The sequence below is a fragment of the Oryzias latipes genome, chromosome 19 (genome assembly GCF_002234675.1).
Source record: "Oryzias latipes chromosome 19, ASM223467v1".
Classification (NCBI taxonomy): Eukaryota; Metazoa; Chordata; class Actinopteri; order Beloniformes; family Adrianichthyidae; genus Oryzias; species Oryzias latipes.
Window position 1 is genome coordinate 22,124,707 of NC_019877.2, and position 19,501 is coordinate 22,144,207.

Here is a 19,501-nt window from a genome sequence, read left to right on the forward strand (position 1 = left end):
TGTTTATAGCAGCATAAATGAATTAAAAGTGTGTCATCAGAACTTGTTGGAAAAGTAGGATCAGAATCAGAATGACTTCCATTGGAACTCCTACCATCACACAACTGTGCAGTCTGCCTCTTCAACAACAACTTTAAATGAGTAAAGCCTGGAGAATCCCCTTTGATCTGAAGCTCACTTTGTTCGTTGGTTTACAAGTTCACAAACAGCAGAGTGCCTTTCAGTGTATTTGTTGATGACAAAGTGGATTTTTATGGGATCCTACGTTATGTAAGAAATGTCCATCAGACGTCTGGAAAATGTGACCAAATTCCAGCTTCACAGGAGGACAACTTTGTGAGCCTCAACTTTCTGTAAAACAACCCAAAAAGAACACAAAGAAATTCACAGTGACAGCCGATAATCCAGTTTAAACAAGAAAACACAAGTTTTTTGTTTGCTGAGCAGATTATTTGGAATGAACCTTTTTAACAAGACAGTTTAATTTAGTCAGGATTTTTCCTGTGAAGACTCTCGTGCATCCGCAGGGTTCTATGGCAGAAAAAGGGTCACTTGCCTCAGGGTTTTAAAGTCTGATCCAAGAGACCTTTGTACTAAGGCAGCCGAGAAGTTCTGATTGGATTTGAATGTTTTTTAAAATTGTGGTGACCTTTGGTCACTTTCTTCTCTGAAAAATAAAACACAATGAAGGAGAAGCATCAATGCCTTTCCAGCAGACTGTTAGAGAGAACCATCCATCCATCCATCCATCCATTCGTCCGTCCATCCATCCATTCATCCGTCCATCCATCCATCTATCCGTCCATCTATCCGTCCGTCCAACCAACCATCCATCTGTCCGTCCATCTATTCATCCATCCATCTATCTGTCCGTCCATCCATCCATCCACCCATCATCCGTCCATCCATCCATCCATCCATCCATCCATCCATCCATCCATCCATCCATCCATCCACCCATAATCCGTCCATCCATCCATCCATCCGTCTGTTCGTCCATCCATTCATCCATCCAGCCATCCATCTATCCATCCATTCATCCGTCCGTTCGTCATCCATCCATCCATCCATCCACCCATCATCCATCCATCCATCCATCTATTCATCCATCCACCCATAATCCGTCCATCCATCCATCCGTCTGTTCGTCCATCCATCCATCCATCCAGCCATCCATCTATCCATCCATTCATCCGTCCGTTCGTCATCCATCCATCCATCCATCCATCCACCCTTCATCCATCCATCCATCCATCCATCCACCCATCATCCACCCATCATCCATCCATCCATCCATCCATTCATCCCACCATCCATCCATCCATCCATCCATCCATCCATCCATCCATCCATCCATCCATCCCTCCCTCCCTCCCTCCATCCCTCCCTTCATCCATCCATCCATCCATCCATCCATCCGTCTGTTCGTCCATCCATTCATCCATCCAGCCATCCATCTATCCATCCATTCATCCGTCCGTTCGTCATCCATCCATCCATCCATCCATCCATCCATCCATCCATCCATCCACCCTTCATCCATCCATCCATCATCCATCCATCCATTTATGCATCCATCATCCATCCATCCATCCATCCATTCATCCATCCATTCATCCCACCATGCATCCATCCATCCATCCATCCATCCATCCATCCATCCATCCATCCATCCATCCCTCATCCATCCATTCATCCACCCATCCCTCCATCCTTCCATCCCTCCTTTCATCCATCCATCCTTCCATCCATCCACCCATCCCTCCCTCCATCCATCTATCCGTCCATCTATCCGTCCGTCCATCCATTCATCCGTTCGTTTGTCCATCCATCCATCCAATCTATCCGTCTGTCCGTCGATCCATCCGTCCATGTATTCATCCATCCATCCGTCTGTCCGTCCATCCAGCCGTCCGTCCACCCATCATCCATCCATCCATTCGTCCATCCATCCATCCGTCTGTCCATCCGTCCATCCACCCATCATCCATCCATCCATCCATCCATCCACCCATCATCCACCCATCATCCATCCATCCATCCCTCCCTCCCTCCATCCGTTCGTCCATCCATCCGTCCATCTGCTGAACCCACTGAATCACTATTGTTTAAATACTGTGGCTTTGCCACCACCTCTAAAACCTCAATGTTTTTTTTAAAGTAGTGACTGATTAATAAGGACAAATGCTTTGCTTGAATTCATAAATGCACGTATTATTCTGTCTGGATTCACACTGATGGGTCACTTCTTCCTTAATCACATTCCAAGCTGCCCTGATATCAGATTTGTATTTTTCCAGCAATTATTCTGTTTTTGCGCTCTCAGAGTTGAATGTCAGCTCCGTTGTGGATAAACTCAGCTGGTGCATTTGCTGAGGCTGCACTTCAGGCGTTTTAACCGTGCAGAGGTGCTCTGCACACCTCAGTGTTTGGACTTGTCATCCTTGGTAACACAAAGTGGAAACACAGCAGCTGCTCAGCACCGATGGGAAATGGCAGGTGCATGATGGGCCATGTTGTCTGAGCAGAGGTCTCCTGTGGCCTCGCCGGGACTTCACCCAGCCGAAAGACGCCTCCCTACCGTTTCGTCCTGGCTCGCTTCGCCGCTTTGTTCACTTAAAGGTTTTTGTAAAACAAGAGAAAAGATTTCCAGAGGAAAAACAATCAAACCAGAGGAGCTGAGCAAACACTCGTAATGTGTTCAGTGACTCAGCCCTCTGCTGCTACAGTCAAAGCTTTGAGGCAGAGCACACAATGGGCTCCGTCCCACAGGCACAAAGATTCCCATTTCACCACAAACAGAAGCAAACCACAATCCATTTACTGCTTGTAAAAATAACATCACATACAAAGAGAAATGATCCTTATTTGATGCAATTGTTGTTTCATGAGGAATGGAAAGTTAAACAAAAATGTCCATGAAAGCTGTGACAGCAAACGTTGGACGTCACAGAGAAAAATCCAAACCCCCCATTCATGCTGACACACGCTCAACCAAAGCCAGAGGTCCCTGGGAAGCAAATTTAAACAGACAGTAACAATCAGAGGACAAACAATGTCGACAGCAAGAGACACAACACAACTCCAGGGAGAAAACCCACAAAATACATTCAGCATCACAATTAAAATGCTACAACACAAATAGACAGCATGAAAGAAACAAACAGACCAGAGATTTTGATGCACAAACTTAAAGCAAAGATAGAAAACAGAAAACAACCGTAAAATAGATGTAAACAGGCAACCCACTACACTAAACCAGTGTCACTGTATACACAGAGAGAGAGTGAGTCAGAGTGACAACACACAATAGTTTATCTCCATTCCTGAGTCAAAATAGTTGATAGATTTTCATATCCAAGGTTTTCTGTCTGAATCCAGGGCTTTGAGTCACCATGAGGACACAGCTTGGGAATCTCACAGGTATGACAGGTATTTGCAGCCAGGCCTCCTTTGTCTGCAGGATGGCAGGCGGCCAGCCTTTCCTTCAACCAAAGACCTCCTGGGTTAGGTTTCTCTCAACCATTTCCTGCTGTACATCGGAGAGGCGTTTCCTCAGACAAACTACAGAATCTGTCAGGCACATGTAACCGTCCGGAGGTTCTGACTCCTTCAGGCTCCCAACAGGTGGTGTCCGGACCTCCAGTGGAGGTTTGCAGACAGACACCTTTACCGTTCTCATCCTGGCTTTCAAACACAACAATGAGGATTTAGAAGATCTGCAGGTCAAATAAGTACAAGAAAACAAACCTCCATGTGGAGGGGTGTACTAGACTGTTGATGGATTCTGACAGAACCCCCCCCTGGCTGTTGACTTCCTGCAGGATTAGCCGGATCCTTCATGGTCCCACTGCCAAACAGGCAAGGAAAAGGCCTTCAGTTGGTTCAGAGCTGGTCCAAATTCCTGAAAGGCATCAGTCTGATTCTAAATATAGTACAACACACTGAACAGTCTCTTCTTTTGCTGGGAATGTCCTGCTGTGGAGGCTTTGGGTTGATCTGACAACAGACTGCTTCTTTTCGCTGCACGTGTCCTCGTCACGCTAACATTATGGAAGGCCGTCGTTTCCATGAGGATGAACTAATGCTAAAAAGCTAGATGAGTTGGGATTTTTTGTGCTCAGGTGTCTACAGAGGATTCACAGCAGCAGCTTTGTCCTGAGCACACAAAGACCGTGTTGTGTGGCTGCGATGCCTCTACAGGAGGACGAGTGACTGACACGCGTCACGTGGTCATGGGAGGCAGCAGGAGGCGGATGTGAACGCACAGAACCAAAAACAGTTCTGCCGGGAACCTTTTTCTTCTCCACTGAGATTGTTGGGAACAACCACATGAAGTTTGCTTGGTTATTTTGGCTTCAGGCTTCTGACATTCATGTATTGTATTGCTTAAAAAAAGACAACAAAGAAAGGGATTTCAAGACAGAATCCACAAAGAGGTTCAATAGAAACATGTAGAAAACTTTGGCCAGAAATCAAACCAGCGCTATGAGGACTCCTGAAGTGGTCTTCATCTACGTGCTCGACCCTGGAGGACCTGCTGCCCCCCTGGATGGATTTGGAGGGTTAAAGCAGCAAACAGTGACCCCTGAAGGTTTGGTCAAGTTCACATGTTCACACCGTCAGCAGAGGCAGGAACCTTCAACGTGAATCGGATTTGCACGTGGCAGACGACGATGGTCCCCCACCACCCAGTTCAGTGGCTTTGCAGTTTCGTTCTCCTATCTTCTCTCAGTGTCCCACCAGGTTTAAATTTCCAGCCACAATGTGTTTCTGTTATTGAACCCTCAGTCTTTTTGCATTGGAGTTTTCTGGCAGCTCTTTTCCCATTTTTGTCATCATGTGCTGGTTTTTGTTTTTGGTGTCTGCTGCAGTCGCTCTCCCACACTTCCTGACAATGAAACACACAGACTGATTGATGAGAACTGATTTTACCTGCTAGAATGAACATGTCAGATGGCTAGAAGGTGTTTGGTGGTGCTCAAAAATAAAGCCTTCTCTCTTATGACAAACAATCCTACATCGGTTCAGAAGTCAAACTCAGTCTAAAACTGAAAAGGGTGGACAAGCTTTGTGGAGTTTTTGGATTATTGTCTCAAATGCTAAAACACAAAAAACAATCCCCTGAAACAAATGACCAGTTGTCTCAACACATTTACTAAATATAGCCCTCATTTTCCAAAATCATAAACACATTTCACACGAAGACACAATTCACAAAACACAATGCTCCGTTCTCATATATCTTAACATGTTTTTCTTTGCTAAAACACAAGTTGCAAAAGAACTCTGCTTATATTCTCAAATGAAAGCTCATCTAATGCAGAATGGTTGCCACAGTCAGCAATATTTGAACACAATGAACACACCTGGTGTCAATCATGAGACACAACAACTCTAAACTGAAGACACTTGTTGATAATGCTGTGACCACAAAAGTAAGTTCAGAGTCACAGTTTGATGAAGATTTCAAACAAACACAATGGATGAAGGCAGAGTCAGGGGAAGAAGAATTCGAGTCAGAGGAGGGAGAATGGCTGGTCATGGAGGAAGAGGAGCATGCCAACGAGGAAGAGGAGTTCAAATCAGACAAGGAAGAGGAGTTGGCCATCGAGGAAGAGGAACCAGCCAGCAAGGAGGAGGAGATCAAATCAGAGGAGGAGGAGGAGTAGGCCAACAAGGGAGAGGAGGAGGTCCAGGAGGGAGAGCAAAATGAACTTGCACCATCATCACAGATGAGATGCGAACAACAGTCATTGACCATGACATTGTCCGTGGCATGACAATGGCTGAAGCGGGAATAAGAGTCCGTCCAAACCTGAGTAGGTTCCTCGTGGCCACCATAATCAGGGCATTCAACCTGCAGAAACGAAGGCAAAGACGGCGTAGTATCATTGGCTAGAGAGCCATCCCTGAGGTTCCTGGCCAGCAGGGGGGTAATATTCCTTTCTGTGCAGCGATGGGTTTGGAGGGGCATGTCCACCGGCATGCTGTCCTTGGGTCTTACAACACCAAAAGTCTCCTCACGTTCCTAGTTGAGCCAAAAGACATCCTCCTAGAACACCAACATTTGACATTTGTGTGATCATCTGGGACAATGTAAGAACCCACAGAACAAATCAAATCAGAGAGTGGTTCACCACTTTTTAAACGTCTGTCAGCCACCCTCATCCCCTTTCCTGAACCTCATAGAGGAGTTCTTCTCCTTCGGGGAGATGGAAGGACAATGACAGTCACCCATATACGAGATTATGCTGCACAGTGATTGTAGTGTGAATAGACTACATAAAATAACTTCACACCCTGATCATGTTTTCCAGAGTGCTATAGTGTGCTGTAGATTCAAATTTTGCACTGAAATGTGTTACAGTAGTGTAGATGCGGAATTGACTACAGATTTATACTGTCATGGTGCCTCTGGCGGCTCTCCTCCCCCTCCGCTCTCTGCTCTGCTCCTGACTCGAACCAGCTGTGACCACTCAACTCATCAACCTCCAGACCTACTAAGGGAGATCCAGATCCAGCATTCATCGTCAGTTTGTTGCCCTTGATGGTGCTTAATCTGGTCACTAAGTTTATTCTTGACCCATGTATCTATGCTCTTTGTCCTGTGTCTTGTCTTTAGTAAATTCTAACCACAACCACAGTAGTCTCCAGTCTTCCTGAACAGAAGTCCTTCACGGAATCCTTGGGATCCTTCTGCCAAGCCACAAGCCATTACTACCCACCAGCCATGCCACAAGCCACTGCTACCTCCAGCCATGCAATGAGCCCTGATCCATGATCCAGCCATCTGCCTTATCACAACTACGAACCACGCTGGACAAAATAAATCTTTTTACTTACCTCAAGTCTCACCTGCGTTTTCCTTCCAGGTTCCAGCGTCTGAGTCTGCTTCGCTAAAGCTAGCCATGACAGAACGAACTGGCCAAACTCCAGACCCAGCTGACCCGGAAGGCTTTCGTCTCGCAGTCACCCAACAAGGAATCATGCTAGGACGCCAAGCTGATGCGTTGTCCCAAATGGCTTCCGCTCAACAAGACCTATTTCGTCGCCTTGACGGTATGACACAAACCCTTATTGAACTAACCGGACAATATTCTAATCCTACAGCTGCCACGACCCTTCCATCTTCCGGCAACATCTCCACTTCCGCTTCCGGTTCCGTCACCTCACAGGAAAACTTCTGCCTCCAACTAGAACCCTTCTTCGGAGACGTCGAGGTGGAGGTTTTCTATTACAATGTCAATTAATCTTCCAGCTAGCACCCAGGTATTATCACTTCAATCACAGCAAAATCACTTAAATCCTCAACTCTCTTAGAAATAAAGCTCTGCAATGGGCCAAAGCGTTCATAAAAGCCAATCCTATTTCACACCTGCAATATGATCGTTTCATTAATGAATTCCGGATAATCTTTGACCAACCACGCAAGCAGGAAGAAGCCACCCGATGTTTGCTGAGCCTCAAGCAATGCAATCAATCGGTTAGCGACCATGTTATAGATTTCCGTATTTTAGCGGTAGAAGCAGGATGGCCTAATCAATCCTTAAAAGGAGACGAGTGGCAAACGGCTTTCAACACACCCCTCGGATACTATGAATACCTAGTTATGCCCTTCAGGTTAACCAAAGCTCCTGGATGGTAAACGACGTTCACAGAGACTTCCTCAATCGTGTTGTCTTCTTTTACCTGGATGATGTTCTCATTTATTCACAAAATCAAACACAACATGAAAACCATGTCAGGTTCTGGAAAGGCTTTTGTAAAACCAATTATTCGTCAAGTATGGAAAATGTGAATTCCACGTCAACACTGTTCAATTTCTGGGCTACATCCTAGACGCTGGTCGCATCCGACCTGATCCCTCCAAAATCGAAGCCTTCATTAAGTGGGAACCTCCCGACAACCGTAAAAAGTCCAAACGACCTTCAATAAACTCAAAAAAATCTTCATTTCGGCTCCCATAATCATTCAACCCGTCCCTTCACGACAATTTATTGTGGAGGTGGACGCCTCAGATTCAAGAGTTAGAGCGGTCCTTTCTCAAAAGGAAGAAACCTCAGTCAAGCTCAAACCCTGTGCTTTTTTTTTTCTCGCAAGTTGTCCTCAGCTGAGCAGAATCATGATGTCGGAAACCGGGAGTTGCTGACCATCAAATTGGCTCTGGAGGAGTGGCATCACTGGCTGGAGGGAGCGGAGCAACCTTTTATCGTATGGACTGACCATAAGAACTTGGCCTATCTGCGTACGGCCAAAAGACTTAACTCCCTGCAAGCCTGTTGGTGCCTCTTCTTCGATCGTTTCCACTTCACCATCACACACAGACCCGGGAGTCGCAATGTCAAGCCTGATGCCCTGTCCCGCAAGTACTGCCCCACAGAACGCACCACTACCACTGTCCTGCCCACTACCTGTATTGTGGGCAACCTCACCTGGAACATTGAAACCAGGGTGCTCCAAGCTCAGGGTGAGGAACCAGATCATGCATCCTGTGCCATGGGTACTCTTTTTGTCCCATCCTCTCTCAGGGCTGATGTAATCTCTTGGGGACAAGCCTCCCGGGTGTCCTGTCACGGCCGAGTTCACCGGACCCTTGACCTTATCCGTAGGCGGTTCTTCTGGCCCTCAATGGGAAAAGATGTCTGGGAGTATATTGCTGCCTGCACCACCTGCGCCCGCTCCAAATCGTCTAACTCAGCCCCTGCTGGACTCCTCCATCCCCTATCTACTCCCAGCTGTCCCTGGTCCCACCTCGTCGTTGATTTTGTTACCGGCCTGCCTCTCTCACAGGGTAACTCGGTCCTATTTACTATTGTCGACCGATTCTCTAAAATGGCTCATTTCATCCCCTTACCTCAGTTACCCACCGCCTCTGAAACTGCTGACGTCCTAGTTAATCATGTGTTCCGGCATCATGGCATACCCTCGGTTATTGTGTCAGACCGTGGTCCTCAGTTTGTCTCTCAGGTTTGGAGGGCAATCTGCTCCGCCTTAGGTGCTATGGTCAGCCTTACCACCCCCAGTCTGATGTAATCTCTTGGGGACAAGCCTCCCGGGTGTCCTGTCACGGCCGAGTTCACCGGACCCTTGACCTCATCCGTAGGCGGTTCTTCTGGCCCTCAATGGGAAAAGACGTCTGGGAGTATATTGCTGCCTGCACCACCTGCGCCCGCTCCAAATCGTCTAACTCAGCCCCTGCTGGACTCCTCCATCCCCTATCTACTCCCAGCCGTCCCTGGTCCCACCTCGTCGTTGATTTTGTTACCGGCCTGCCTCTCTCACAGGGTAACTCGGTCCTGTTTACTATTGTCGACCGATTCTCTAAAATGGCTCATTTCATCCCCTTACCTCAGTTACCCACCGCCTCTGAAACTGCTGACGTCCTAGTTAATCATGTGTTCCGGCATCATGGCATACCCTCGGATATTGTGTCAGACCGTGGTCCTCAGTTTGTCTCTCAGGTTTGGAGGGCAATCTGTTCCGCCTTAGGTGCTATGGTCAGCCTTACCACCCTCAGTCTAATGGCCAAGCAGAGAGGGCCAACCAGTAATTAGAAGCAGCCCTCCATTGCCTGGCAGTACAGAACGATAAGGACTGGTCTCAGTTTCTAGTCTGGATCGAGTATGCTCATAAAACTCATCCTTTTTCCGCTACTGGGGTGTCTCCGTTCGAGGCTGCCCTCGGGTACTCACCACCTTTGTTTCCGTCCCAGGAATTGGATTTGGCGGTGCCCTCGGTCCAACATCACCTTCAGCGTTGTCAACGCGTCTGGCACAAAACCAGGGCTGCTCTCCTCTGCGCCAAGGAGAGCAACTCCCGCATCGCCAATCGACACAGGGTGGTGGGACCCACTTACCACCCTGAACAGAGGGTCTGGCTCTCAGCACGGAACATACTCATCCAAGCTACTTCCCGGAAGCTGGCTCCCCGATACATCGGATCCTACATTATCAGAAAAAACATCAATCCCTCCGGTGTCCGCCTCCGACTACCGGCAGCCCTCAAGGTACACCCTTCATTCCATTTTTCACAGACCCTCCAAATCGACCAGTTTGGGAGGGTTACGGTCCTGAGGTGTGGTCCTGGTTTTTCCGTTCCCTCATCCTGGACCCATCCCTGATCGACGACTTCTACCGGGCCCACCCGGATCGGCGTCCAGGACCGCCCGGAGGCGGTCGTTGAGGGGTTTACTGTCATGGTGCCTCTGCCAGCTCTCCTGCCCCTGCTCTCTCTGCTCTGCTCCTGACTTGAACCAGCTGTGACCACTCAATTCATCATATCCAGACCTACTTAAGGAGATCCAGATCCAGTATTCATCGCCAGTTCGTTGCCCCCGATGGTGCTTAGTCTGTTCACTAAGTTTATTCTTGACCCATGTATCTATATTCGCTTAACTTCGTCTTATGCCTTGTCTTTAGTAAATTCTAACCACGAGTGGTCACCTGACTCTCCAGTCTTCCTGAACAGAAGTCTTTCACGGAATCCTTGGGATCCTTCTACCAAGCCACAAGCCATTACTACCCACCAGTCATGCCACGAGCCACTGCTACCTCCAGGCACGCCATGAGCCATGATCCATGATCCATGATCCACCCATCTGCCTCATCACAACTACAAACCACGCCGGACAAAATAAATCTTTTTACTTACCTCAACACTCACCTGTGTTTTCCTTCCGGGTTCCAGCGTCTGGGTCTGCTTCGCTAAAGCTAGCCATGACATATACTCTTCATATGAATCTTTCAAAACTAAATTCCTAATCTTCTGCAGAGATCTAAGAACATCAATTACTGTAAAGTTTCTACAAATATATATTGGCAGTTGTGAAACAAGATTCTTCTCACAAATTGAGGATTGGTTTTTCCTTTGGTTTGCTGTAATGTGTAATGATGTAAATTTTGTTCAAAGTTTTGAAAGCTTCAAGCTGCTCTTTTGCTGTGAAAGTTTGAGTATTGAAGTGAGAAGGTGTGGTGTTTACGTAGCTTTAGAAAAGGGTGTTGTGTGTAGCCCTTGTGCTATCTTGGATGACCCCACCCTTACATTGATGTGTTCTCCCTACCATGACAAAGTTGCATAAAGGTGGAAAGATTTCATGTAATCCATGGACACCAGTGAAGATCACAAGTCATTGAAGAAAAAAGGTTCAGAGCACTGTCTAGGGGGTCTAGATGACCCAACTCCCAATGTTAAAGTGCCTAGGATGGCACAAGGGTTAGACGTTGGGGAACATGGAGGACACATTTGTAAAATGTGTTTTAGCGTTAAAGAAAAACTGTGAAAGGTGCACTAATGCCCTGATCAATTCAACCACAAGAGGGCACTATCCAGTGCTTTTGGTTGTTTTCAAAAGGGAGCCTCCCAAAGACGAAGAACAATGATGCTCTGACTTTTCCTGAACCAAAACAGTAGAAGTTACCCGAATGCATAACAAAGTCACTTCTGGGTTTTATTCAAGCAGGCGGTTTTTGTTTGTCTTTTGGTTCAGTTTGGAGCAGTTGTTGGAGATCATTTCAAGGTTTAAACACGAAGCCTGACCATGTGGTCTGAAAGCTCAGCTCCTGCTGACATCCAGTTGGTCTGTACTGTAGCTCTGAGATCTGCAGCCTTTGACACGTGTCCAGTTCTGCCTCTGAGCAGCAGCAGTGGTGGTCGTCAGCTTGTTTTACTCTATAACACCTGAACATGCCGACCACCTCTGGTATGTGAGTTTCTGTAAGCATTCAGACTGACCTTGTGAGAACAGCGTTGGTGACTGGACTACATGTTTACCCTGCTGGTAAATCATTAGCCTGTTGGCTGCGTAGGTCACATGAAGGTCTCCCACGCTTGTGTTTCCACAAGCAGAGTCCTGAATGTGCGGCCCACCACCTCTGTCCGCCAGGTTCAGGTGCGATGACAGCCCTGCCCACTCGCTCAGTTTCTCTGTGCAAACCCCGCAGAACATGAAGCTGTTCAAGTACAGCAGGTTCTGGAGACACGTTAAAGTACTTATGCATCACCCCAGGGCTGAAAACGGGGGAGGTTGCCAGGCCTCTGTGCGCCATTCTAGCTGCCAACTATGTCTGTTGGTCTGAGTGAGATAAACATATCAAAAACTTATAAAGCAGCAGCGGAAAACATTTCCCCCACTGTTGACAGGCTTGTTTCATAATCAGCAGCTTCTATCCAAAAAAGGACCAACAATTATTTTAAGAGTAGAAATGTAAATGTGGAAACACTGGGATGAGAGTATCTGATCCGGCATCTCTGGTGTCTATGAGCAGAAAGGATGTGATGGTGGCATGAATTCCAGTTATGCCCAGAATAAAAGGCAGACTGATGAAGAACTGCAGTTACTGGGACATTAAACTGTCCGTTTCCATTCCAGTGGTGCTCGAGCCTCGCCGCCATCCCAGCGGCTGGAAGATGAGGCTGCCCCGCTATCATGCAGGTACGCTCCCCCTTTTGCCTCACCTGTCAGCTCAGCACCTGCACCCATGTCTCCTCCTCTCCTGTTTATTTTATTTGGATGCTCCATAAGGAAGGACCGGTTCTTTAATGCGGTCAATCACTGTTTTCCAGGAGCTACGGTTCTGGATATCCTGGAGAAAATCCCAGATGGTTCTGGATATCTCCTATTTCTCTTACTAATTATGGTTATTTTATTTCTGGTGCTTCCTCTGTTGGGTCCTCTCCCTCTGGGTCGGCTGCTGTTCAGCCGCTGAAGCTCTAGATGGGGACCTGGATCACCTCTTAGCTGTAGTGAGGCTGCCCCCCCCCCCCCCCCCCCATTAATGAGGCTGGTCCCCGCCTGTGGTTAGGCTGGTCCCCCCTGTGGTGAGGCTGCCCCCCCCCCCCCCCCCCATTAATGACGCTGGTCCCCGCCTGTGGTGAGGCTGCCCCCCCCATTGATGAGGCTGGTCCCCCCAATTAATGAAGCTGGTCCCCGCCTGTGGTGAGGCTGCCCCCCCATTAATGAAGCTGGTCCCCGCCTGTGGTGAGGCTGCCCCCCCAATTAATGAGGCTGGTCCCCGCCTGTGGTGAGGCTGGTCCCCGCCTGTGGTGACACTGGTTCCCTTTGTTCTGGTTTAAAGAACTTTGCTTTATGTTCTGTTTGAAAATTGCTTTTTAAATCAAGATGAATTTGATTTGATTATCAGGTTAGTATTGTTTCTCAGTTCAGAAGGGAACCAGAGGAGAACATTTACAGCTAACAGATAAAGGATATGGTTTCGGAAAAATCTGTCCACTGTTTGCCAATGAGGTGGATCCCTTTGTTTTCCAGGGTTTGTTCCATTTCCAAGAACCATAAACTGGTTTATTAGTGAGTTAAAACTGCAGTTTGGGTGTTTCCATTCATGAATTTCTTTCCTTTTAAAAATGATTTAATGGCGGTGTGATACCAACCTTCCTGTAGACCTGACTGTCTCCTCACAGCCACTTTCAAACGAGTCACAGGTTGGAAAAACACTTAATAAATAATAAGGCTTAGGGTTGACTATATGTAGGAACTTGACATACTGACTCCTCCCCCCTGGGGTTCCAAACAGGAAGTGGTTTGAGGAGCCAGAATCCCATAGACTTCAATTGAGAAATAAACAGCTGTTCCTCCGTCATTCTATTGGTCAGAAGAACCATTCTAGATCTGATACTTTTTTTCAACATCTTCTTGAAAATCCTCTTTTTTTTCAGGATATTTTTTCTTTATCACAAATTATTCAAATCAAAAACTAACCAATCAGACCCCTCAAAAAAGCATGTGGTGCCCGCAATGTTACAGGGAATCAGGGCGACCCAAATGCAGGAACGACGAAGCGAAGTGGAGTGAGAATTATTTAATTTAACAAAAGGAACCATTACAAGTGGGAAGAAAACTCCAAAGAACAAGACAAAAACACAGGCCCTTAGCGCAGACAAGAAGGTCAACACAGAAACAAACTCACATAGAACAAAACAAATTAACTTAAGTCTAGGCAGCTGTGTGCCACTTCAGGTACACACAGGTGAAGGGGCGGAGCCACAGCCACCCCGCACACAACACAAAGAACTGAGAACAAAAACAAAATGAAACTGAAAGACTGTTAACTGACCCTAATGTTTGATTGACAGATTCTCCCTGCTGCTTTCAGTGGAAGGGGTGTGGACATTGAAAAAGCTCACTCTTGATTGGCGACAGTAGTTTCCATGTGACTTCAACCAAGTCTAACGTGGCGGCGTCCGTATCGGGGACAAATGGCGACTGAATTGGCTTTAGTTGGCTGGAGCCGGAGGTAAGGCGTTCTCTACAGGTGGCATCACCCCCGTCAAAGGGTGGATGATAAAATGCAAAATGGGGAGGATGCCTGGTCAGATCACACCAGGACCCCGCCCAAGGCGAAGCAGTAGTGGACACCAGGGTCCCCCAGACACCAGCGTGGCAAAGAAGATCAAAGGAATCCGCCCGACGGACAACCCAACATTGGCCACTCAAACCTGAAAATCTGTAAAGAGTTTCGTAATTTCTTTGTGGTGGTCAGCTCTTAACCGTCGTGCAGATCTGTTTCTCTCCCTGTTTTTTATCTTTGTTTTCTTCAGGTCTGGATGCCTCTCTGTGACGAAATGCTTGGTGTTTCACGCATGAATTATGGCTAAAAGCTCAACACCGGTTAGCCCAGGGTTCTCTTGTTTTCTAAAGGCTCCGGTTCTTTCATCCTCCCACAACAGCCGTCACACAGCTCCGCCTGTAACCGGGAGGAAGACTCACACATCACAACCTTCTGCCTATTTTTCATGCAAATCAAACAGAAGCAGTTCAGATCTGTTTCCAAAAATTACCAAGTATGTCTTTTCACACTATAAGCTGCTTAGATTGAAAATATATCTTATAAAGTAAATGATCAGACGTGGACAATGCAGCTTTTTAGGATTTTTTCTTATTCTATCACCCAACATACCAAAATAAGAGGATGTTACAGCTCGAAGGCTGTAAAATGTATTGCCACCAACACACAACAGTATTGGACCCTAAGTAAGAAGCAGGATGATAACTTATAGCTCAGAAGACTTGGTCTAGTCTTCCAGACAAGAATTTCAGAAAAGGTTTCAGATCCCTCAAAGCCAAGCAGGGTTGTTGGTTTTGTTAAAAAAAAAAAGCTGCATCAAAGCTAAAGAAGAAAATTCTAAACAGGGAAAAAATGAATTATTAGAAATTGAACAACATAAAGCTACACAAGATCCCTAGCTGCTCCAAAAAATGAAAAATGTCAGGGATAAATTACACAAACAACCAATGGAGGAATTGGAAAAAAGACTAGATTTTTGAAACAATCTTATAATGAATCAGGCCCACGAGCAAGTAAATTATTAGCAAAAAGATTAAGAAAACAGCAAGTGGATCAAACAACTCACAAGATAGTAGACCCAGACACAAAACAGACCATAAATGACCCCAAGGAGATTGAAAATAAGTTCATAAATTATTATGAACATTTGTATGAGCAATCAAACTGTGCAGTTATGAACCAAATGAAAGCATTTCTGGAAAAGCTAGACTTGCCAACAAAGCTGGAAATAGAGAAAGCACTGGGGAGACTCAAATCTAACGAATCCCCTGGCAGTGATGGTTTACCAACGGAATAGTATAAAACACTTAGTGAAAATCTTGTACCACTTCTTGAACGATCATTTAACCAAACACTTGAACATGGAGAAATCCTTCCGTCATGGAAAGAAGCGGTGATAACAGTGATCCCAAAAAAAATCAACCTGCTCGGACTACCGTCCCATATCCCTTCTTAAAGTAAATTATAAACTTTACACCTCCATTATTTCCAAACGATATGAATTCTTTATTAGTGACATTATTGATGAGGACCAAACAGGTTTCATCATGAAGCATCAAACCCAATAAAGTATAAGAAGAACTCTACATGTTATTCACCACATCCAAAAAATCAACACAAGTGCAGTCCTCACAGGTCTCGATGCAGAAAAAGCATTCAATAGCGTGAATTGGTCCTTTTTATATTTTGAAAAATTTGGTTTCAATACAAAAGCTGTTACATGTATTAAAAAAAAACACTTCACCAAAATCCCACTGTGAGAATCAAAATAAATGGCAGCCTCACTGAAAGTATAAGTTTAGAACGAGCTACAAGACAAGGCTGCTGTCTGTCCCCAACACTGTTTGCATTATTTATCGAACCTTTAGCACAAGCCATCAGGGAAAACCAAGACTTCAAAGGAGTTAAAATTGGTGAGAAGAACACATTACTGGACTTTTTGCCAACAAAGGGCAATAAAAAGAAAGTAAGAAAAAAAGCTGCATCATGCTCTGATTGATTTCACTGATCATCTTATCTGGTCCCAGCAGAGGTTTCTGTCTGCAGAATCATTACTGTGTGGCAACCAAAATCTCTGAGCCAAATGTCAAGTAGCAGGCGTGCCTGCTCTGTCCTAAAATAGCCCCCCACCCCTAACACCTGCAGGTTATCAGGCCCAGCAGATGTCCTGGTCATTAATCAGAGGCCAGTGTTGCATCAGCAAACAGCAGTGGCTTCAGTGAAAGTAGCTGCTGTAACCTGAATGTAAATGAATATTCAAAGGGCTTTGCATAGACATTGGTTGAAAAAAAACAAATGATTACAATAGAAATTCTGGGGGACTGGAACATAAGAAACATGTCTGAGAAAAGTCAGTTTTATTAGAGCTCCGATGAGTGCATATTATGGGGTGTGGTTTTGTGATTGACCCAACAAAGTCCTGTTTTCAAGTCCCAAGTCTTGAGTCACGTCTTAACACTTTGCATAAGTGGTCAAAAAACAACAACTTACTGTAACTCTTTGTTAGCAGCGTGTCCTAAGAGTTCCTTAAGAAGTCTCCAGCTTGTTCAGAACGCAGCAGCTAGATTGTTAGCTGGAACTAGCAGAAGAGATCACATCACTCCTGTGTTAGTTTCGCTCCATTGGCTCCCAGTTGATTCTAGAATCAAGTTCAAGATCCTCCTGTTAACCTATAAGGCCTTACATGGAATGGCCCCGTCCTATATTAAGGACCTCATAGTCCCTTACCATCCAATGAGAACACTTCGCTCACTAAACACAGGACTGCTTGTGGTTCCTAGAATTAGTAAAAGTACAGTTGGAGGTAGAGCGTTTAGCCACCAAGCCCCTGTCTTATGGAATAAACTCCCAGCTCATGGAAGAGAGGCCGACACAGTTTCTACATTCAAAGTTAGACTGAAAACATTCCTCTTTGGACTGGCTTATTGTTAGACTATAGGCTGCTAGAAGTTGAAGCTGGGGTAGCTATGGTGCACTGGGGTTCTGTCCTCTTTTCTCATCTACTTCTACCCTTCCTCTCTTCTCTATTCTTGATCATTATTCATCATTTAGTTCTCCATGCCTCTGTTTGGTACAGTGTGATTCATGTACTGTCCCTATTTCTCTCTCCCCTCCTGGGGAGTGGGAGTGCTTCCAGATTCCAGTTGGCTCATCCGTGCCCCTGTTCCTGACCGTGTACCTCGTCTCTAGCTCGCCTGTACTCCTGCTCCTACACTTGGCTGTGGATCCTGTCTCCGCTCGACTCCGGGCCCCTGGCCGTCCCCCCAACTCCATCTGGATGAAGCTCGTCTGCTGGACTTTAAACATGTAGTTGTAGATTTAGATAAGTTAATTCTTCTCTAAGAGTTCTGGTAAATCGCCTGTCCGTCCTGGGGGAGGATCCCTCCTTCATGTGGGCACCCCTGAGGTTTCTTCATTTTTTCCGGAATCCGTTTTTTTTAGGAGTTTTTCCTTACCGCGAAGGGGGGTCTAAGGGCAGGGATGCCAGTTTAGCTTAGTCAGTTTGTTAGTTCATTTTAGTATTTTCCTATTAAATTCTATGTATTCATGATCCTTTTGATTTTATGTTTCACTTTTTGAACTACCGATACGAAGCCCATCGGGACGACTGTTGTTGTGAATTTGGGCTATACAGACAAAATTGAATTGAATCGAACAACAACCAAACCACACAAAACAAACAAACAGTTTTGTGAGACCTGATGGTCATAAGCTAGAGGGAAAATCTAGAAACAAATTCATATTTTTCATGAGTCCCGAAGCCCCAGTCTCGAGTCAAATCTTCCATCCTGGAAGTCCAGCTTCATGTTGGAAGGTCCAGTTTGTATGACTTAAGAGCAATTCCAGTCCAATTCGGCGTCTCTGCTTCCAACTTCCTGTTTTTTTTGACAGTTGTTGAGTTGGGTGGAGAATGGGCTGCACTTCTAACATTCAGAATCCAAGATCCTCCGTCCAACATGTTGGATGTTCCTGGTTGAATCTTCATTCCACATTCAGGAAACACGGCAGAGTTTCCTCCAAAACACGTTCTTTGATAAAACTTTGGTTGTGGCGAGTATTTTGGAAAATGTACATAGGATTTTCTGGTTTTAATATTTTCAAGAACTCTGAACAGACTGGACTCTTACCTCATCTGTTCATGGAAACTAGCTGCAATTAGAAGTAGAAAAGACACAAAGTGTCCATGTCATAGACATTATCCATGTAGTTTACATGTTCGTCACCACATTACCAGTCTGTTCTGTTCTTCTTAATGACTTGATCCACAATCATCACAGAGAAAAACGTTAGTCACATAAACAAAACAGATCAACACAGCTTTTAATTGCAGCTCATCGTCTAATGGTTCATCTAAAGTAGAACCAGAAATACCTGTATTTATTGTTTTATACGCGAAAAAAATGTGAAAGAAGATCACGCTGTTTATTTTTTAATGCAATATGCTTCCATTGAGGGACGACACATGTAATGCCATCATTTCTGTATTGCTCTACATCAGATCGACATACAGAAGTGGCCTGTATGTGGCATCAGACGGAGTGACATTAGTTAGGATTCAGTCTAGATCTCTTCAATGAAGCCAGATCATCTTGAATGACCAACATTGGTAACCAACAGTTACCGGTTTTTGGTGTATTCCTGTTACCGAGGCGACGGTGGAGGACTTTCCTATAGTGTCACTAACGCTGGAAATAGACTAACCTTGCTTGAGCTTTTCGTCTGTTGGGAGTATTTTTAATGGAAAGTGTTAGAAAGATGATGAGTGGATTAAAGAGAAGTTTGATCCAGAAAAACTCTTGGCAGTAAAGAGACTATCAGGTGTGAGGTTTGATGAGCATGAAGGACCCAAAATGCAGAGACGGGAGGCACACGGTTCCAAAGCCAGGGGCTCATTAACAAAACAGAAAGAGCTGCTGAGCAGGGAAACACACAAAACTGACTGTGGGATAACCAGGTAAAACAGGTAAAGAGGGCAAAGACTGTATGGACCAGCACAAGAGGAAGGCAGAGACAAGACTTGAATACAAACAGAGCTGATAAGACACAGGTGAAAACGAACAGGAGAGACTGGGACCAGGGAAGTAAAACTCAAAACCATGACATGCAGGAAAACTGTCAAAATAAAACAGGAAACAGAACTCAAACATGACAGAAACAAAATGGAAGCTAAAAACTAAGGCAAAACACCCAAACCAAGA